This window comes from Bombus huntii, chromosome 6 (genome assembly GCF_024542735.1).
Source record: "Bombus huntii isolate Logan2020A chromosome 6, iyBomHunt1.1, whole genome shotgun sequence".
Classification (NCBI taxonomy): Eukaryota; Metazoa; Arthropoda; class Insecta; order Hymenoptera; family Apidae; genus Bombus; species Bombus huntii.
Window position 1 is genome coordinate 15,216,350 of NC_066243.1, and position 22,936 is coordinate 15,239,285.

General features: G+C 42.1%; 1 protein-coding gene across 1 annotated transcript in view; it reads left to right on the forward strand.

The window, feature by feature from the left end:
• Positions 1 to 22,936, forward strand: part of LOC126867137 (protein sister of odd and bowel-like) — a 255,175-nt gene that overhangs the window by 217,280 nt on the left and 14,959 nt on the right. The window contains exon 5 of the mRNA XM_050621347.1: positions 479 to 524. The gene's annotated coding sequence lies outside the window, so the exon portion shown is untranslated. The remainder of the gene's footprint in view (positions 1 to 478; positions 525 to 22,936) is intronic.

Below are 22,936 nucleotides of genomic sequence, written 5' to 3' on the forward strand. Positions count from 1 at the left end.
CTAGATCGACGCACAATGAAATTTCGATTAAATAAATTGCCTCCATCGATCGTTACAAATTGTTTAGCAAACTCTGCGTATTCAAATTTTAATATAAATTCTACGTAATTGAAGTTTCTCTTTCAATGAATTTTTTCTTTCAATGAGACTTCTCGCGCTAAAGCGTAGAATTGCGAAGATCGTGCGTTACGTAGGAGAAAACAATTTCAGAAATTTTATTCCTATTTACTTTTCAATTAGTCTCTCTCTCTCTCTCTCTCTCTCCCTGCGAGTTAGAACGAACTTTCAGTTGCATTTCTCTTCCGTTTACACTCGTCGCCTACTTTTCTAATCGCCAAATTCAACGTATTTCGTGCTTGAGATTTACGCTCAAAGCTTGCGAGTCGAACTTGACTTTAAAATATACCCATTGTATTCCTTCTCCTCTCTATGCCTTTACTATCTCGTAAATTTTATAAATTTTCTTTTTCCCTTCCAGACGAGGTGTTTTGGAGCTGACACACTCTTCTGTTCCTGCCACTGGGGTACGTAACTTCGACGACGAATACCCAAAACTTCTTTCTGCCCGACTTTACGCTCTGCGATCTTTGTACTTTTATAACGTCGACTTTTAAACTGACCAGTAATTACACGGAACTAGACGCTTTTCCGACATAAACGTAGCCTTGAAGTACAGACGTAATTTTTTTTTTTTTAATTCGATTCCTCTTGTGGTTTTTTAATTTTCTAGCTGAAAAATTGCGGAAAAACCCCGCCGGAAGAAGCAAATCATCCCTGCGAACGCCAAATTTCGCGTATTTCTTTCAAAAATAAGCCCGATCCCAGTACAAGTTCTCTAGCTTCGAGAATATTTCTTAACCATTCGCATGACTTTTACGAACGCCTATGTTGCACGCCAACGACGGTTACACCGTGAAAAACGATCGAAAGACTCGCAGACAATATGCGATAAACGATGAAAAAGAGCGAAATAAAAAGATTACGTTTCCACTTCCAGACTATCCTGTTTACGTCTCGAAAAGATGCATATAATCGGCGGTTAGTCTAAAAAGGATCGATAGAAATCACTCGGTTCTATTACCGTTACGCGAGAACCTCTCCTTCGCTTACGATATTTAACCATTGTTAGAGGCACGATTTTCTCATTCGTTACGTTCTTCCTGCGCATCTTCCAGATTAAAAAATTCCATCCACGTAACACGACTGGCCTAATACACCGTTTCGTCTTACATCAGGCTGCTCCTAAACGCTAAAAATCTCTTTGCATTTCGTTGCGCGCCTCTAACAGCGAACTCGAACCGTTCGATCGCTGCAATCGGTCGCAATTGCGTAACTGCAAGGCGCGTACCGTTCGCGTAGCCGATCAAAACACGCATCAAAATACCTTGCCAAGCGGTAGGCGTGCGCTTGTTCCTCTTCGAGGTGGCCTGCCACGAAGCACGTTCGGTAGCTCCTCCGAGTATCTGTTGCAAACTACCGGTGCAGCTGCGCGCCATGGTTGCCTCCTATCCGATGGTACCGATATTTATACGAGTATCTAGGTGCTCGTGTACTTGCCAGTTGCTTCACGCGATACCGTGCTAGATTTACCAGCGTTCGGCCTGCATACGGGCGGCTCTGTTCGCCAGCCAGCTTCGCTAGTAAATACTCGTTTCACGAGCGTGCTCGTGCTTCTATATAACGTACATGCAGGCCTATATAATGTTAATACCTGTTGCTTGTCGGCACAGCCGTGTATACACACCCACGAGTCAGTGGAGGAAGAGCGCGCGAACACGGATCGATCGCTCGATATTTTCGGTCGTGGAGAATTATTTCGCGTCGTAGGATACTTCTTCGCGTCGTTGTTACGAGACAATTCGTGGCGAGCTTTTGATCGACCACATTTTCCCGCTCCCGTTTCGCCCAGGCTCGTTGGAATGAAAAACGATCGGTAACCAGGTCGAGCGACACGATGACGGAGAGTCGTCATCGGTGAGGAAGAAGTCCGGCAGCGTGTTGGTGTTTTTTTTTTTTTTTTAAGGAAGGTGTTCAATGCCGGAACACTGGAGGAAAGAGCGGTCAGGATGTCCAATTGGTCATTTTTCGTGTCTGATCGTTCAAATTTCACTTATCTATAAGGACGAATTTTGAGAGATTTGACAGCGAGAAGACGAACTTGTCTTACATCGTATCTTTTTCGAGACACGAGTCGATTACCAATGTCGCGACGTCTCGTCTATGGTGTCACGGAAGAGTAAAAAGAGAATAAAATGACGTCTGTGCTAACGGATAAACCTGTAACTCATTGAGTTTGTACAGTTGTTTCGCGTCGACAGATACACCTGCGTATGTGCAGATTGGTACGACGTTGACGATATCGGCTAAAGATTGATCGAGGTGGTTGGCACGTGGGTTAATAGAGATTGATAGGAGTAATACAGTTGGAATGAACTTCGAAGTTGATTCGTTCCTCAAACTTGTTTCTATGTGTCTGAGTTGTTGGCAAACGTATCCAGCGTTGAGCAAACATCGGTAGATTTTCCAGATGTATCTCGAATTCCGAACGTATTATTACACCAAATGTGAATATCCTGTTCTATTTATCGTCCAATAGGTGTACGAATGAATAAACTTGGTGGCATTTAATCGATGAAAGTTTGATCAACGATCCGTCTTTTTAGATCTTTCAGTATCTCAGACCCGAGAATTCCGAAACATTTCACAGATATTCTTCACGCAGATCTGGTTATCTTAAGGATCTGGGTACGCTTTCAGTCATTGATTGACGCTTTATCTGGCTATCTATCGTTTCTAACGTGTAAAGGGTATTTGTCTACCTATTAAGCGCAATGCAAGAGGCGAAGCAGGACTTATCGAGATTTATCGAGGTATCGTGAATTTGCAACGCTGTCATTCGCGAATTCGACACGATAAAAATAAAATGATATAAAGACCAGGGATCCTTTTAGACAAGTTTCTGTTATTCGAGACATGTTGATTCGAGTGGAACAGCAATGACCCGTCAGGGCAGCTCAAGAGCCGTATAGAACGACTAGCGGAGTGGCGATCGATTACGTGTAAATACTAAGTAGCTTGTCATTCGAATTATTTCACGACTTTTTGCTAGTCAGAAATCATGTTTCATTATATTTGACTTTCCTCTTTTCCACCCTGTCTCACTTTACTTTTTCTAAGCAAACTATCTTCCTCTATTTATTTTATTTCTTCCTTGTCGCGTGCTTACGATCGACCAAATGTTTCTGGATCGGACGGTTCTTTCAATCGTTTTAACGATGTTTTCATTAGCACGAGCGATAATAAGATTATTCTGTCGAAACACACGACGAATATTATCGCTTTCGTACAAGATCTGTGCATTTACAAACCAGGAATATTTGCTTCGTTTCTCTACGAGTTGTGATCTCTTTGACGCTGGTCCTCGTTTCACGGCGAAATACAGAGAACGCGTTAATCTCTCCATCTCGCACCTCGCGAGCGTAGGTCGTATCATTATGCAACCGACCGCTCCGTGGGTCGCGATTTCGAGCAACCTGTTTACGATCGCACAGTCGCCGCAACGTAGCTGACAAGTCTTTCTGAAATATTGGGAATATTCGCTCGTCTATCTACCAGTTACGAGAAAAATTCGACTCTCAGTCGAGTTTCGTTGTCTATCTTAAGAATCCCTTCTTACGATTTGACAAATTTTCCAACAAAAATTCCACGCGGAGGATGAATCGCGTGACGCGACAAATTACGCCGTATCCGCGGTAGAACTCGATTTATCCGAACTGATATCCGATTTATCGAATAACATTCCCAAACTTCTATTACTCGACTGCGGACGACAGGAATAAATATTTTTACCTTGCTACATACAGATTTCACCTTAGTCTTTGCACGACTGAGAGTTTCGACGCGGATTTGTACGTACCGAACGAACAAATAAATAAGAGAAACCGACATACCCAGTGTAAAAAAAGAAATGGCCAGACGCAGCGGGTTATATCGACAAACCGCTGAAGGATCACCCCAACAAACTGACCACAAAACTGCTGGACACCGCAGAAGAATACGAAAGATTAAAGAGACATCGCACTTTACATCTACTTTGTATACGTCACTGAGTGTAAGTTACCACAGACTGTGCTGATTCCTCGCTGTAGACACGATAGACCGCGTATACGCGAATTAAAATAAAAGAAGAAAGAAGTCTTCCTACGTAATAATGTATTTTCATATCGATAGCGATGCAATTTCAAATGCAGTATAAAATTAATCCACGTAAAAATTAACTTGGATCGTACGGACGAATAAACAACGAAGATGCCATTATTCTGTTGAACAAATTGTCCGAATGCGCCGGATAAACGGACTTTTGCTGTACTTGTTATCGTAATTTGATCGCTGAATTTCTCAATACAAATCGCAATCTTCCTATCTCGAACGTTCCTTCGCAAACTATAGAAAATTCTCCCAAAGTTGCCTAACTCTGTCAAACGATATCGTAACTTTACCTTAAAAATTCTAAATTACCAAACGTGTGGTTTTCTTCGAATTCTCGATCCTCCTGCAAAGAGACTGGGACAAAGATCCCTAAAGAAACGGTGAAAGAGATTGCAAAGCGCAGTGTGGAGGAACCGAAGAGGCGTAAAGACGCTAGAAGACGAACCACGGGCAAATGACAAATTGTAGTCTATTTACCGCGCGTCGTTCAGCACGAAACATCTCGGACACGCTTCGATCCGCGTGGATCCGGTCGTATACACGCGGTAAAACGAGGTACATACTACGTATATACCGTGTCCAGCGGATATTTAGTTGTACACACAAAGGTTTACAGGTTGGCGGTAGAATCGGTGGGGATAAATCGCGTGGACGTCGAATGCAACGGCCAACGAAAGCTCGCTCGTTCCTCGAGAACTGCTCGAGGAATCATGAGCCGCGCGCTGACGTAGGATCATTTATTTGGAGGACACGGTTTGCCGAGCGCGGCGAGGGGATGCTCGATAAACTGCGTTATTTATTGCGCTCCTAAAGCGCAACTCGTTTGATTATTTTTTTGCGCGACCGAGTCTCCGCTCCGGGAAAAACTGTTTCGCCGCGGCCGCGATGATTTATGGGGAACGATGCACGGGACCGAGTAAGGCCTCCTTCTTTCCTCGGCAATCAGTTTCGGGAAGCTTGTCGGAACGCTCCGTTACGCCAGCGCTTTCTTCCGTGAACTGATTCCACGGATTAGAATTCTTCTCGGATTCCGATAAACTGCTGACGATGAGCGAATTTCGAACACAATGGGAGAGGAGGATTCTCTACGAGGAGAATGAGAAACGTCTGTACAGACATTCATCGATCGTATTAAATATTTTATCTACAGTGTATCGAGTATTTGTTGATTTGTGACTTGTTAAGAAAAGTAAGGAGACAAATTTTCAACAACGAAACATTCTACAAAAGAGTATCTGATCTCCTGCAAGATGCAGAACGGATAAAAAAGTTTCCTCTAAACTCGTAAAGATACTGTCGCCGTTCGCTAAAGTAATAATATGAAAAAAAATGTCACGAGAACCAGCGAATATATCGATGAATCGTCTAGTGCATTTCGATGTAGCTGTTGGTCGATTATTATCTGTCCTATTCGCCAGACATCGCTCTTCGTCATTTATTTCGTTCTCCAATTCTCTTTCCTTCTTTTTTTTTTTTTTTTTAACTTAGCAAGAACTCGAATATACTAAAAGACAATGGGAACTATTTGAAAAAATTCGTCACTGAAGAAAACGGAGACTTCTTCGGCCGATATGTCGTTTAAGGAGCGTTAACGAAATGTCGATTCTATAAGAATATATTTTCTTGTTCATCTTTGTCGAATTTGGCAACGAACTTTCCAGTACATTCCTGCAAAATTACGTCATATTTATACCGTCGAGTCATCGATCATGTCAAAGCTCTCAAACACACGACGCACTGACGACAAGCTAAATTTCTTTTCTCTTCAACATCCGATCAAACATCGTCCTACACGCCAAGCCATACTATCCGTGGCAAGGCGCACGAGCGTTCGATGCGTTTCATCCGCCACTATTTCCATATTCGTACGGGGAAACTATTTTTCTCTTCCCTCTCTCTCTCTCTCTCTCTCTTTCTCCTAAGCTGGTGCGTATACATCGTGGAAAGATTACCGTGTCTCGTTGTAGGCGTTTCGGTACGTAGACGTCTCAGTACGTAGACGTAGCACATCTGGGATCGGTGTCCTCTAACGGGACGCGATGCAAATTTCAGCCAAAGCCAAGGGTATAGATTCCTGTTGCACGTGCCTGCGGAACTTGTAACGACCTCCAGCTCGGGGGTGTTCCGTGGAAATCGATTCGAGTACGAGTACGTTGCCGACTCTTGCTAATCCAGCGGGGAAATTTGTAATGTTGACGGTACAAGTGTGGAGTTTGCCAAGTTGATACGGACGTAAGATTTGCGGAGGTTGAGAAGGATGAGTGGGTTTTGGGTTTTTACAGACGGCGGAACGAGGACGATAACAGAATCGGTTAATCTTCTCGAAAGAAGAAGAAAGAAAAAGAAGACAAAATGCTGTACAATTCTCTGGATATGTCGAGCGTGTCGTGTTTGGTGAATTAAAATTAGATTGGCCAAGTGGCTCGCGAAAGTATTCACGAACGTTTATCGTAGAACGTTCTGGGTATCGTTGAAATTATCGAAACACCTGCAAACACGAGAATACGTAATTCGTTACAACGTGCGTGTTCGTTAATAAATATCCATCGACGAATAGTTTGACGTAAAGTAACTGCCAAGTGGCTGTTGGTTCTTTTGAATTATCCGAAGAGATAAACGTGACTTACTGCTTTGCCTGGATGTAGTGTAGTAATGGTAGAACGCTATCGTAATACCAAGGGTGCACGTAAAGAAATATTATCTCACCTAATTACTATATATACCGTGTAAACCACAGAACGTTTAAAATCCTGATGAATTCAGAAACCTGTTGCTTGGAAATTCGAAACGACGAAATCTTCGAATACCTGGTATTTCGCAAACATCTTCAAACACCAGTAAACCACACCCACGAACAAACATGTACCGAGGAAACCGCTGAAGGAACGTATCCTTCGGCCGGCTTCTCAAATCACATCAGCATCCACACTTTCTAGAGACTGTTCCTGGTAGAAACCCTGCAGCCCATAGATTGCTCTTTCAACCGCAGACTGCCCCATAGATTCAGCTGTACACAAGGCCAGTCCAATTTAAATTTGTCCAGAAGCGAAAGGAAATCTCGGCGTTGTGTTTTAACGGGATCGAATGCAAAACAGCCACGTTCCAGGCTCAAACGCGTTGCACACCTTCTGGCTTCTGATAAATTTTCCGTTTCTCCTCTCGAGTTTCACCATCTCTTCCCCTCTGTTTTCCTCTGTTTCTCCGCGCACCCGCGCGTTTCTCCGTGTTTCTCTCCTTCTCTTCCGGTTTTTTTGTTCCTTCTTTCGGCTTTTTCTTCGCGAGTGTTAACGTAAAAGCGTAGAGCCGACGATAATACGACGGCGGGACATAAACCTGGTAAGAGATCGAGACATCGCCTCTCTGAAAATGTGTAACACGAGGCTCGGAGAAATGTTGGCTGTTCGGCGGTTTCCAGCCAAATCGTTCCATATCTGGTCGTCTGTTCTCTCTCGTAACGGGATCTCTCGCTACGGCTGCGTTCGCCTATTTTCCATGAATCTCGCGATACCGATCCCCAGGAACGCTGCGTGCGCAATGCATAATGCACGCGCAGTTAGATCACTCGGATCGATTGCGTTCGCGGGTAAATTAGGATTAGCAGAGGTAAACGCGTCGATGCATAAATCGTGATACAGGTTTTCGGTGCATGCAGCTTGGGCAGGAAAGTGTGGGAATCGAGAGTAGGTTCTTGTTGTCATTCTTTTTCCCCTTTTGAATCTGATACGTATGACTGGTACGGTGTATCGTACACACGCACTATTGTTGCATACCACTTAATACGTACAGACGAATAAATAAGTTTAGGATCGGCGGCATTGATTCGCACACCTGTAAACACGCGGCGTCTCTGTATCCTTTGAAATGGCACACTTACGTTCACCTATTTTCCATGAAATCCACGTTACTGATCCCCCCTGATGCTGTACGTATACGCCGCAATGCATAATGCACCATGTCAGATGACTCTGATAGATCACTTGTAGATAATTCAGCTCGGTGCATGTACAATGTACCTTCGATGTTCTAACCGTGATTGTCGATGAAAATCACGAACCAGAGAACAGGAAAATTTCTTTGCACGTGAGTAGGTCGAAATCGTGGAATTGTATACACAGAAAGAGAGACACAGAGACAAAGAGAAGGAAGTATATGCTATCAGAGAAGTAGATATTTACGTCGAAGCTGGTTTTTTTTTCGCGTGCTGATAGCTTGGAAAAACTGAGATTGCAACGTTCGTGTATATATAGTCTGTCAAAACAAATAGAAAATTTAGCATATACTCGTTGACAACGATCATGATCGGCGGTTCTTGCTACTTCCAAGAGCACGGCAATCGTTAGAATTCTACAATGTGCCGTTCTACGGTAATGGTAGTAGAATGTTGAAAGTATCTTATCCTGAACTTTTAAGTATAGAAATTTATGTGTCTCGCAGCGTACTAAAAAACGTCAACGAATACTTTTTGCTGTAGCTTTCTCGAGCTTTAGACGTATTTGAAGGTGCAAACGGAGCCTTTATTCGAACAGAGAATTTGGGAAATTAATCGAAGAAAGCTTAAGAAAGCGGTATTTTTGGAAAAAATTGAGAAAACGACAAATTTACGTTATAGATTCAGTGCCATCTTTTTTATTATCACCGACATCCGAAGAGAAGAATGGTATCTGTGTCGGACGCGTATATTTTTTGTTTATAAACGATTTACAATTTACGCGTGAAAATATTTATCCGTTTGAATCGATGGGAAGCTTCGTTAATAAACGAAATTACGTAATAATATCGTTTTATTTCGAAAACGATGTAAGTTCACTTCCTGTAATCCGTAGCCTGTCCAAACAGTCGACACACCGATAATGAAACACAAATGACAGCGAACGTAATCCTATCCTCTCTATCTCACGCGATATTGCACGTGCGGGCGTGAACAAGTTGCTTAAATGCGATTCAGTGATATTCTCGTAAATTATTATTACATTTACCAGTCTTATCAAATTAATAATAACTTCACGTTTATATATGATCGTTGCCAAAGTGGAAATTTAAGATGGAGGAAAATACGAGCATCTCGACGCTAATTGCAAAATAACTGTGTAACGCTTCCAAAGCGATAAACAATTTGCTTTATTTCGCTTTATCGCTGAGAAACTCAACTCATCGATACTTAACGCTTAAACGCGGCACTTAAACTTTACAATAAGCTTCGACAAAATCTGCCCATACGTTTTCCAAGTCCGGATACGTCGGATTATTGTGCCGAAAGTGATTATTTGCAAACAGAACGACGTTGCTAACGAATATATAAGGATATGATGCAGTTATTGCCCTACATACCTCGTCTATATCACGAGCCTTTCAAAACACCTCCGCATAACGATCCGAAATGAAAAATATGTAGAATGCACCTAACATTAATCTTACGAGCCTATCGTTCCACCAAACAAGTAAATTAAATGTCGAAATGAGATAACAGTATTTTGACCGCCCTGTTCTTATTTCTGAACAAAAGTGGATTAAAGCATAAAACATGGATTCGAAATAATCGTACGATTCATTAATTTTGAAAGTGGCGCGAGTTTATTCGTGACTCACGAAGAAAGGTATTGGTCTAGTTAATTCTCAAAAAAAAAAAGCTGTTCGTACGATGAATCTACCGTCTGCTTAAACACACAGACAAACCGAGTAATCGATAAGCCGGTATCTCAAGGCAGAGAAAAATGAACTTGCAGCAACTTGGAAATAGACGGCCCGAACATACAATATAATACGCAATTGTTGAATAAATTTATAAAATATAAACGATAAACAACAATCTTCCCTGAGATTCGAATTCAGCGACCAAGCACATTCGAGGAAACCTCGTTCGAAAGAAAGAAACGAGGCCTTTCACGGCCCGCAGGAGATGAGCAGATAACAGCGAATGACCGATTTATTTAAATATAATCTGCATACGAGTAGGCAACGTGTCCGTTACGGTCGCATCCCTCGTGCTTATCGTAACAAGTCGGAGCGTCGTATTTTTTCTTGTTTTTAGCGCATACAATGACGCCGAATTCGTAAGTGTAGCGTGGCGATCGCGAAGTGTTCCAGCGCGCGTACGTGCGTGCGCTGTAGAAATTGGGCCGAGCATCCGTTTCCTTCCAACGATTCTGTCTCGCGAAACGCTTTTATCTCGCTACTTTATTACGATGGTATAAACATATCTTCCCATTACGATCTTTGCGATCGGTCGATGCGCGGACGAAAAATTGGCGACATCGTCCGTCCGAGATATCGACCGTTTGATTTTCGTGTTTCGAGTAATAGCCGAGCAAGTAATAACAGCGAAAATCGTTGTTTCACAGTAATGGAGTTGCAAAGGATCGGAACGATCGGACGGCTAATACAGCGTCGTGAATGTTAGGCTTTACGTAGCTGCAGAGGTTAAGAAATCAGAGGCCAGGACTTGGTTTTTTCGCGCGTAGGCCGCTTGCCAATTTTCGATTACGTAAGCGCAAATTGCCGTGGATTAGGAGAATATTTTTGTGTTTTTAGAAATTTCTCTCGTCGTGCAAACGCATATTGAGATTGATGACCAGAAAACTGGCAAACAGCTATATTAAGCTAGCAACCAGTTCAGTGATTTTCAGATTACGCGGAAGCGGCGTCGATTTTACGATTACGGTTACGTATACGTGCCAATAATTCGACATTTGTTCAGCCGTTTCCTTAAAACTACGCGAAACGAGGATGCTACGTTTCAGCCTGGTTAAACGATAAACCATATTATTAGCTGTTAATAACGAGCCAGTTCGTCGCCTTTTTCTTCATCCGCGGGTCGTACAGCAGATTTTTCTTGCGACCGTCGTCCCCGATCGATGGGCCGTTTTACGAGCACCTTGAATCAGCCGAATTGTCCCATTTAAATTCAATTACCTCGATCCTGCTGCGAAGACTACCGTCGCTCCACCAATTATCCGTTTTCGTTCGTCTTCTGTCGGCATCGACGTTCCGTCTGTTATTTATAGGACGAAGAAGAAAAAACGCTGGGTGCGATTCTCCGATCGATAAAGATGTAATATGAATAACCTTCTCCCTTTTAAATTCACCATGGCGCTACGTTTTATTGAAACGTTTATCGTACCTACTCGGTGAGTATACAAATCCGAAACGTCCGTAACACAAAATGATTATTCGCAGAAATATCCTTGGGAAATATCGGAGGAAATTTGTAGCTTTCGTATACGAAAAAAAAAAAGATTTCTATTTTTCCTACGTTAAAGTAAAATGGGTTCCTTGTCTTTGTCTGGCATTTTCTTCGTCATCAATTACGATTGCTCGTCAAATAACGAACTATCAGACAGCGAGAGAAAGAACGTAACGCTCGGACCCAACGTAATTCTGAATACGCATGCGGCTTAATTTTACACCTTCGACCTTTTGCAACCATCTACGAGCGATTACCTCTGTCCAACGAAATATTTTCGACGTTGAATTAAAATCAGACACCCTGTATAGCCATTTATTAAATCAAACGACGTGGTAACTCATCTACCCCACTTACTTAAGAAGTTTTAACGCAAAAAGCAAGAAACACTTAAGCAGCCGAATAAGGAAAAAAAAGGAGCGTTCCAACGGGGCCGCAATTAAATTGTTTTTTCCGAAGGCCAGGTCAGAAGATCCAAGCGATCCGACTTCTCGTGTAAGTAAGAGCGAGACTCGGCCGCTTCTCTCTTAACTGAAAAACGAGACGAGGCGAGTAATTCCGCTCGCGAGAGCTGGATTGATATTTTGTCTGGACACGAGTTTAAAGCCGCTTCACCCTCCGGGCCGCGTGTCCAATTGTTAAGTGGCAAGTAGGTTAAGGGGTCTGCGACTTAATTGCCGCCAGTTTTATCATTTTTTTAATTGAGGGGGCCGGAGTTCCTTTAATTACACACGTGCAGCGACAGAGAAAGCTATTCCACGAGCGCGCCGTGCTCCTGACAGCGTTACGTCTTTCTCCCGACGCGCTCGTCCGCCGCTTTTTTTCCTATTTTCTCTTGGGTCTCGTGCACTGCCAGAGCAGCGAACTTAGAGACATCGGATGGATCCTAGAAACGCGCTAACGTTTCTTTTTTCTTTTTCTTTCGATCGTTTCGAGTTCCGGGAATCCATAAAACGTACACAACGATATACAGAAAATTGCGAGAATATATGACAAGAAAAAACGCAAAGTAGCGTACCTATCGCGATATCAAGCGAACGAAACGAATACTCTGTAGCTACGTTCGTAAAGATACAATGGGAGTTTCGTCTTAAAATGCTGCGTACTCGAGGGAGTTAAGCGAGACAGAGCTTGGCGGCGGAAGATGGTTGCACGACGAGAACGCGATGGCGGAAACGTCCTTTAAAAAGACGATACCTATCGTCGCGGAAGAGAAAAAGCCGCTTCTTAAACACAATGACAGTCGACGAACAATCGACCGCTACAGGAAAATAGAACTCTCGGCGGGGAGAGCTCGCTGACGTTACGAAGAAGAAGGAAGAAGAGAAGAAAAAGGCGAGTCGAGGTCGAAAGAGTCGTCTGCAATTAGTAATTACTCCGGGCTCGGCGACTGAAATTATGTCCGTGAGGTGAAGGAATCGAGATACGGTCGTACTACGGTAACTCGAACTGCTCCAGGGAAACGCTAAAATCTTCAAATAGCCGAGAAGAAGAAATTGTCAAACTCGATTCCCTGAAACACGAGACTTTGCACGAAACGAAACTATCCTACATTCTGGATTTATTTTCACGCGTAGAACAATCTGCAAAAAGAAAGAAAAAAGAAAGAAAGAAATTTTACGTTTCAATTTTGCGATTCTCGATTTTCTCGTTATTCCATCGATTTCCTTGACCCTGTTCGCGTCATAAGTTACGGACCACCCCGTGTTAAACGTCTTGGACAGGGAAACATCAACTTCTTTCTACGTGTCACGGTTTTGATCCATGTTGGCCAAGGCGACCGTGATCGATCCAAATTTTGTTTGCCCCGTTTACCGGGCCAATAGCTTTCTTTTGCTCCTTTTCACGACGTGCCGAACAGGCACATCCGGTTCCACCGTACGAAAATATACGCGTTCGATCGGTTTTTGCCAGATCTCGCAAGAAGTAAGTAGGTAGATTCTGATCGGAGTTTCAGATTGAAATGCCGTCACACATGTTAGTAATGGGGGATTAATTGGCTCGGTTGTTTAATCGTTGAAATAACTGGTCTTTTTTTTTTTGCGAACGATTTGAAAGGAAATCGGGTTCGAAGAGTTTAAGTCAAATTGATATTTACCGATGCTTTTTATTCGACGGTCTGTGTTAAATATTTATTATGGAGTAAATTCATACGCTATATGGGACGATGGATTTTTAGTTGGTCGTACTTAATTATAATTAAGAAGGTTTTTTATGTTAACGAAATGTCAGGTTTTATGTTTCCGCAGAGGTCAGTAGGATGAAGTTGTTAGCGTTACTACGCTTAATATATGTGTGTGTGTGTGTATTTTTTTAATCATATACGACATGTACATCTGTATCTTAATTGTACACACACATTTATACATACAGTACACATATGACATACATATTTGATATATAAATACGTATTATGATTCGTTGTTGCAAGACAGTCGAAGAAATCTCGAGTACGGATCTTTCACTCGTAAAACGATCGCTTTGGTCAATTAAACTATTCAGCCTGTCGTTTAATTTTTTCCTCTCGTGTGTCACAGTCAGAATAGCTATCGATAAAACGTTTTACGCGATCGTAACAGTGGTCAGCCGCTATTACGAGCTCGGATGTGCGTTTTATTCGCAGCAATAAAATAAAACGTTTCGCACGCAAGTATATAGAATACAGGATTTCGAAAGGTGTACGAGGAAAACGTAACACAATTGTTTTATGAATTGTTTTTGCGTTTGAATAATGGGAAGCAGTGGCCGTGCTATTACGCTATATAGTAGGCTATTTATATATCCTACAACTATCCATTACTTATAGATATTTCTTCAGTCAGAGAATAATAATTAAGTTAGTTGCACCACGGATGAAAGATTTTGGCCATTCAGGGTCACGTTGTGTTTAAGTGCAAATCATGCCAGCCGTGACTCTCGCTTTTTATTTGTCATTGCAACATGACCTTCGTCTTTCTTCCTTTCACTGTTCTTTCTATTTGTCATTCTCTCTCTTTTTTTTTTTGTTACCACTTTGTTCTATGCAACGTGTTCTATCGCTGTTTCTTTATTCATTTTCATCTCGTTTACATACGAGAACACGGCAAAGCGACAAAACCATAAAAGCAAGAATGCGGATTGTAATGATTTCGAATTAAATTATTCAAATACGATTTCCTCGACGCGCAAGTTTCGCTTTGTTCGCGATTACAATCTTCTTGCTGAAGTATACTTATTTCTTATCGATTATTTCCGACAGTCGTTATCATAAGTAACGAAAAATCGCAAAAAAGAAAAAATAGTGGACGATTCTTTTAACGGGGAGGATGTTACGTTTAAAGAACGATGCTGTGTCTAAAAGATCGCTATAAGATACACAACTGCAACTCGAATTCTTCGTCGAGCTTACGAATTACGAGTTCTCCTCGCTATGAGCGAAAGCGATACCAAACGCGCGACAAATATGTGCGTGTAAAAATGTGAAACAAAATGAAAAAATAAAAATAGCAAGGAAATCAGTCGAATGTGATAAACCTTGCTTGAAAATCAACCAACGCCGCTAACTGTTCAACAATACGAATTATTAGACTACACGCGGCCGCGGTTGCATCAGCAAGAAACGCATCCTCGCAATCATCTGTACGGATTGGAAGGAATCGCGGAAAAGAGAAATCTCATACAATGTATCGTGCATCCGTTGTTTATCAACAATCGACTGCTATTCCCGGGGAAGGTTTACACGTAATTAACAGGCTGGCCTTTGCAGGCATCGTTGCGTCACTGACACTGACTGCCAGCAGCTAGACACCGTTGACATTGACACGCCGTCGCGATTTCAAAGTCAGATCCGTCAGGATCGTTCGGAATATGCCGTGAGAGTTCCTTTTTCTTTTCTTTTTTTCTTTTTTTTTTTTTTCGTGCAATCGCAATACCTTGAACGCCAGCTACGAGAGAATAATGGCCACAGAGAGGGAGAGACGGCGAACGATTCCGAAAGGCGTCTCGCGATGAGAGAAAACCGAGGGAGAGAGAGAAAAAAATTGCAACGTTTTTGTTTACCGCGAGAATTATCGTGGAAGGAAGTGTGTCAAAACGGAGGACGCTCGGACAAAGGTTGTTTTGAACGTCGGAATAAATGCAAAGATGACGATATATGCGTAGATATACGATGGCTTTTTTTTTTTAGGTTTGAGGTTTCGAGGTTCGAGAAGGAAGAAAGAAGAAGGGAATAGCTTGGCATTGTTATTCAAATCTCTGGTTCTTAAGTACCTGCAATTGAAATTTTGTTCGTCCATAAAGAAAGAAAACTTGATTGATTACGTAATTTTTTTCCTACGATCGACATCTATCCCGAATCTGGTAAAAACAGGTTATTTTTAATATCAGCAGTGATTCATGGGAAACTTTATACATATAATTAAATTGCAAGAATGTAGGCAATTTATAGGAATATTTATCGTACGTGTCGCACAAGCTTCGAAATTTTTGTTAACGTTGGCACGAGACTCGTTGTTATTTCTGTATTTACAGGTAGGATCACTATCTAGCTATTATTTTATTCTTTGGATAAATCTATCACACCGTTCTGACCTTTATTGCACTTTCTTACATGGACTAGGGATAAAAACAAAAGAATATCTTAAACCTATCGATTAGATCTATCGATTATATCTAGAACTATCTTCTAGTTACTATTTATCGTAACTAGCGCATCTGCATACAGATGGCGAGCGTGAACTCGCGTTGTCATTTTCGACAAAACTCTACCTGTATATGATCGAATAACTTCGCTTTTGTCACGTAGGTGACAAGAAATCACGAAAATGACAGATCACCGGTGATCTCCTCGCGTCGCAGTTTAAACCTTTCGCAAATAAGCTAAAGAATCGAACTTTACATATGGTAGTCAAATTTATTGTACGAATCCGACAGAGTGACGGTTCAGAGTGTTATAACAAGAAAGGTGTTGAGTGCTGATTTCCAAAGATTCTTATACCGAGGTTATGGTCCCTGTGCGGAGTGGTTATCGTCGGGTTTATATCATACTCGCCTATTCCGTTACTATCTGCTTAGTGTTTCGATGGCTGTGGCATGCAGGATGTTTTGTCTACCCTGTTACTGCTTCTGAGCATGTGACGCTTTCGTACGGTCGAAGACGATTTATTTCCACTGTGTCGAACACCGTGTTGTTCTTTTTTTTTCTTTTTTTTTTTTTTTTGTCGCGGAAAATCGCGTGATGCGAATGAAGCGATAATTGTGTTTCGATGGCTGCGGCATGCAGGATGTTTTGTCTACCCTGTTACTGGTTCTGAGCGTGTGACGCTTTCGTACGGTGGCAGACGATTTATTTCCACTGTGTCAAACACCGTGTTGTCGTTTTTTTCTTGTCGCGGAAAATGGCGCGGTGCGAATGAAGCGATAAAATCCTTAAACGTCGGCCAAGATGAGAAAGAAACAGAGAGGCGACAAACAGAGATGAGGTGAAAAAGTGGCGAGACAAGACCGACGATATAGACGAACGATCTATAAGGTAACGTAATTCACGCGATCTCGATGATCGCTTGAGATAAAGGAAACCGAAATGATACGGGTGCCGCGTAGCTTTTGTCCCTCGAGCGAGTAGAAAGTTGAAGTTGCTGTTTAATCGACTTCGAGGAACATCATCCGGGTATCGCTCTACAAAAGGACCTTCAGGAAGGATCAAGAGATTCTTGGGAATCCGTGGAATTCCGCGTGGATAGTACGGCAGTCCGTGTGTTAGCGGAAATCGATTCGGTTGGTAAAAACACGCGACTACGTTCGATTAATCCTTAAATGGCGGCGTGTGTATTATTTACGATCGGTAGAAAGTACTTACACGACTCGACGATGATTTTTCATGAGAGGGGTTACGCGATACTCGAGTTTCTTTCTCGAGACACGTACTCCTGCGATCGCACGCTTGATAAAATAATTCCAAGCTTTTAGTATTTCAAAGTAAGAAGAAGTTCGTAGGAAACGACCAACGTAAAAGGACAGCCACGCTGAAACGATGTTTTTGTAATCGCAAAGTGGTAATTCGCGATTAGAACGGCAAAAAGTATAATACGATCGGAAACAGGTTAAAAACACGTGACACGAAATTTCCACAAAACCACCGCTTCGAATGCTGGGCGATGACGATGACGATGACCTTGATGAACAATTCGACCATGACCGTTCAAACTTCTTACCATGGACTACCGAATCGATCATCGACGATATAGAAAAACCGCGGAACAAACATTTCTCGAGAACAAAAAGAACTAAAAATCTAGCGGAAAAATACAAGCAGCAGAACAGCCAACGACGATATTTGAGAAATCACGACGAATCGAGTTAAAGTCGCAGACGTGCAAACGCGTTATTACGGCGAATAAAAATCCGCGAAACTTGGCCAGCGCAACGCGAACAGAGGCACGAACGAAGTAAACTCGAATCGATTCGGCTCGTTCTCTCGTCACGATCTTCGCAATCGAGATATCGTTATGATCGATTTTTACGTTTCTCTAACATAAAGAGGAAACAAACTATCGACACATTTGCGGTATCGATTTATCGACATCGACAAACTTATCCAAACGACAGAACAATTTTTCAACGGATTATTCCAGGTCTGTAAAATGTCTATGAGAAATGAAAGATCCTCCGACAATTTTAAGGTTAACCCTTCGCGTTTTCCACGCTCGAAACTCGCAAAAATGCACAGGAAGCATCCGTTTCATGCATAAAAGCGCAAAACCGAGAAACGAAAGCCATTAACACGAACTTGTTAATATTTCTCGGAAAAAGTCAGCGGATTGTTCAAAGAAACCGGAAACAGAATGGAAAACGATGCGATCCGCCTGCAGCGAGACCGAATGCTCGGCCGTATACGCAAGCTTCTGAAAGCAGACGAGTTGCGAGGAGAATAAGCGCGACGGTACAAGCGTGTACAGCACGCTGAAAGGATGAGAAAGGCGTTCCGTGTATGTTTCACCAGCGACTTCGATTTCACCTTGTTCCGAAGTCCTTTGACCTGCGCTGCAGGCAACGCGTTTGGAACGTGCGACATAACGCTACCTTGTAGCGATAAATTAGAGCTGGTGAGCTCGTGCCGCGTTTACGGACTGTTTGACGTTTTTGCGGACACGCTTCCTCGTATGGTATTCAACCTGTTCCGTGTCGAGAGAAAAGTAAACGTTTTGGCATTTTACGCTGCAGCGTGCTCTCAAGTGCAAACATTTACATCGTGAGACATTTAACGCGTTATGCGCGTCACTGGCATTACACCTGCCGTCTGTCCAAGTTGCAGATGATCGGTACGTCATAAGGAACTAATAAAGCGATTATTTGCATTATATAATTCTCTAATCGGGTATTATTGCTTTTTTTATAGAAAAGAAAAGGAAGGAAGATACAAACAGACAGTAGAAAACGTGAGACGATATCGATGCAGTAGCAGAACGTTCTGTTCAAGATGTTCCAAACAAATGTGCCGTTTCTTTCAACTTTACATAATATGCATATTATACGGTCATCTGTTCGCCAACTTGTACTTTTCTTCCTCTCACCTTTAGTATTCGCCGAGTATCGTCGTCCTTCAAACTCAAACATTCACTCTCGTAAAGCAACTTTCCACGATCACGCTCGACTCGTGTATTAATTTCTGTGCAAACTCGACGAGAGAAGACGCAATCCCCTCCGTCGTGAACCTACTGCGATTACTCTTAACCGCGACACGTGACACGCGATCGGAACGACATCGCCAAACGAGTTACAATCATCGGCCAGATTCACCGAGCTTCGACGTTACATCGAGATCAGATGATATCGCGCGCTGCGAGAACGACCAACAGGAACAAGTAATCGTCTTTCACTTTTATTACTCGTTAGAGTTTAATAAGAAAGTCTAACCTGTTTCTCACGAATTGCGATAAAACACAATACAGGGTGACTCAGGTTTAGAACCGAGAGCCGTCCGAAGCAAACGAGTCTAATAAAAGAATCCGAAGCGGACGAAAATGTAACGGTAAGTAGCCTTAGCCATCGGCAAGAAAGCAACAAGAACCGTGCAACAAAGTTCGAGGTAGTCGTGGCCTCTCGTGGAAACAGGGGAAAGAGAAGCGTAGCAACGGAGAAAGGACAAAAAATCGGTTCCTTGGGGCTGCTTGCAATTAGAAGACCCAACGAGAGAGCCGGCGGCGACAGACAACCGACGCGTGTAAAAGGATTTTTGCGAGCGAGCCGCGTTTCTAAACGACCGTTAGAAAGATCATGGAAAGAATGCGCGGCTCGCGGAACGCTCTATATCCTTTAAAGCGTTTTGTCGCGATCGGCGCGTTTGTCACGGCTATGCTTTGCCGAGCGAGAGAAATTATCTGCTCTCTAGCGATGCAACAATTATCAGGTCATGCCGGCCACGCTGTTTTTCAAATCGATGCCTCCGTTTAAACAGGGTGTTGAACTAGTCTTTTTTTATCCGTCTACAGTTACGTTATATTCGCTCGTTTGTGTAAAAAAAAAAAAACGGATGGTTTAATTATCGCGTTTGCTTATGCTACGAAGAAAGCAATCGTTTATCGCGGAGAATAATTAAACGTAATTTCTTTCTAACGATAAACGTTTCATCGCGGTGTAGATCGCGAAGAAAAATATTTCTTATCTTCGCGTTGCACTGATATTCGGACGCTTGTTTGCGTTCCGCGATCTAGCAATTTGCTAGGAACAGGTGGAACTGCGAGATGAATTTATTTCGTATAATTATTTTGTATAATTAGCGGCAGGAGAAATTAACACGAACATTTTTGTACGATACACGATGATCGTGAGCGAAAGAGAAGCGTTTAAAGCGCAATAGCGAGGTTTCGTAGCGCGATATTCAGAATACCATGAAGCCAGCTGTTCATCACCTGGCTCGTTGCAAGGATATTAAGCGTATCTCTTAATTTGCGAAGAAACACGAGGCACCTTGAAAGTCTTCTTCAAGAACGCATTATTCGTCGGCGTTATAACTCACGGCGGAACGCGTTGAAAGGAAAGTTTTAACGACTGCATCAGCTGCATGTGGAAACACCGAGGAAAGAGCCTCGTGTACTTCTGATGGCTAGATACTATGATACTCCACGTCGTTGGGAAGAACTGCCAAGTGTCGTATCGAACTCGATACCTTGTTTCATTTTTTATATCTGCGGTGACTCTCCTACGTTTGCTATCGGAGAAATTTACTGGATTTACTTCAAAGACAATTTTCATAAACGCTTTCATTCGCCTCTGCGACTCGACGTTTCCCATTAATTGACTCAATTTTTAACTGACAATCGGTGGTTTACCGTATACCAAACTTTCCAAACGTCTTCACAGATAACAGTTCCATATATCTGAACTAGAGATTTTTATATCAATTTGTGCGAAAAGTGTCTTTCTTTTACAGACGCGTCTTTCACAGCGACGCATGTTTATACAAACATGAAACCTAATCTGTCGAACGTGGTGATCTTTATTTTGATGGATTATACGTAATTCGACAAAATAATGTCAAACGAAAAATATTGTGCATCCATTATTTCCTTATAAAACGAAGGAAACTTTTCATGAGATTTAGAGATGCAAAAATGGACAGGATGCGCGCTATATACGAGATCCTAAAAAATATTCAAAGCGAACCACTCGTTATAGTCTTTAACAGGCGAAACGAATCTCTGCCTGTTCCATTCCTATTTCTTTTGCCGCGTCCATAAAAATGCAAATTTGCGGTCTAATCGCGAACACACGAATCTGCATAAACACGCGCGGTCTGATAACCAGTACGTGAACTACAAGCCAGCAAATAAACTCTCATCATGATGATCCATATACGACTTAGAAACAAATCGACGGTTTCCATGGTTCGTTAAAAACACTTTGACTGCCACGCCGAAATCACGCGTCTCGCTAAGGACGCCACGGGAGTATTTTTATTATTCGAAGCATACAATGGCAAAACAATAATAAATTGACGACGTAAGACGACATTCTTCCCCAATGCACCGTTTATCTTATTCGTGGCCACGGGTGGACCACCGTGGCGCCTTGGTAACAGTCGATAGCGACATATTGTAACGAGGCTTCGTTTATTTCAACAAACCATTCGCCTTCCTTATTTCTTTGTAAGCAAAACGTGCGGAATATATCGTTGTAACGTGTAGAAGATATTAGTAAACGGTATTTGCTCGTTCTATATATAATAGCAAGGTATGTTCACACTTGTAACTTCAATTATACGATTATAAAGCAGCGTTTACGATTATTTTCTAAGCTGTGTTTATAATAATATTCGTAGATTACCCTTCAAAGATATGGACGCAAACACAGTGCACCGTTAGATGCAAGATTTGTTCTCATTTTTTTTTATCGATGTTCTAATAAGAATGTTTAATCGTGCAATGGGGCACTTTTTACTTCAAAGTATCTTCTGTTTATCGGTTATATTCAAAATTCCCTAACTGTCAATTTTCATTGAATTTTTACAATTGTAAGAAGTTCAAGCGCTCCGGTCACCAATGACCATCATTGCGTCACAGGAGAAACCGTGGCCGATCATTATGACTAACGTGGCAGTCAAAGTGCTGAAAAGTCGAACGTACATGGTTTTTTCTAGCATCCGATGAACACCATCTTCGAAATACTGCAGGAAGTACTCGATAAACCGTAAGAGACGTAAGCGATGGTCATCGAACTCGAGTATCGCGTTCTCCAGCGGCGAATCCTCGATCGAATCGCGCGTATCTGCGAGCAGCGTAATAATTGAAAGATTCAATTCAATCAATAATGCTATTCATCGCGCGGTTATAATGGATTGGAAAGGTACGAAGGTTAAGAAAGTGGGTTCCGCATGAACTATCAGCAATAAACCATATTCAGCGAACGTACCTTCTGTGCTTCTTTCGCGGCACTGGATAAAATCAACTGGCTGTTTCGCTGATCGTATCGTTGCCAGAAGGTGAGAAATAGATCTTGTGTAATAATACTTCAAGGCGAGAGATAATAGGACGGTCGTGGAACACAATTAGTGTGTCTAATCTTAGGCCTTATGCGAGAATCGTTTGAAAAAAAAAAAAAAGAAAAATAGAAAAAAAGAAAAAATCGAGACACGATCGACTTCGAGGGAAACAATGATCGGATCGGGCTTCGACGATCGAGATGCAAGATCGAGATGAATGTTCGGGTATTTTGTAAAAGGTTCGCTCGGCTATGCTCGTTCTCGCGTCGGAATTGCGTCTCGTTGTAATAAGATTAATGTCACGTGGTTTACAGGAATAATCCAAGGTATCGGGATTATCGAAGGTATTAGAGGATAAAAAGGATCGCGGATTATTCCAATTGAAGAGATATGAGTCATATTCGGCGATTCCTTTAGAGCCGGGGAATGTTGCTAGCTCGATATCGTGGGACGAAGTAGGTTTTTCTTTCATATTATTCTAGTCGAAGATTATAGAGAAAAAATATCGGCCATATTTTTGCTTCTTTATAGAGGAAAGAGTCGTAGATTTAATATGTAGATTAATATTACTCAAATTGTTTTTTCTTTTT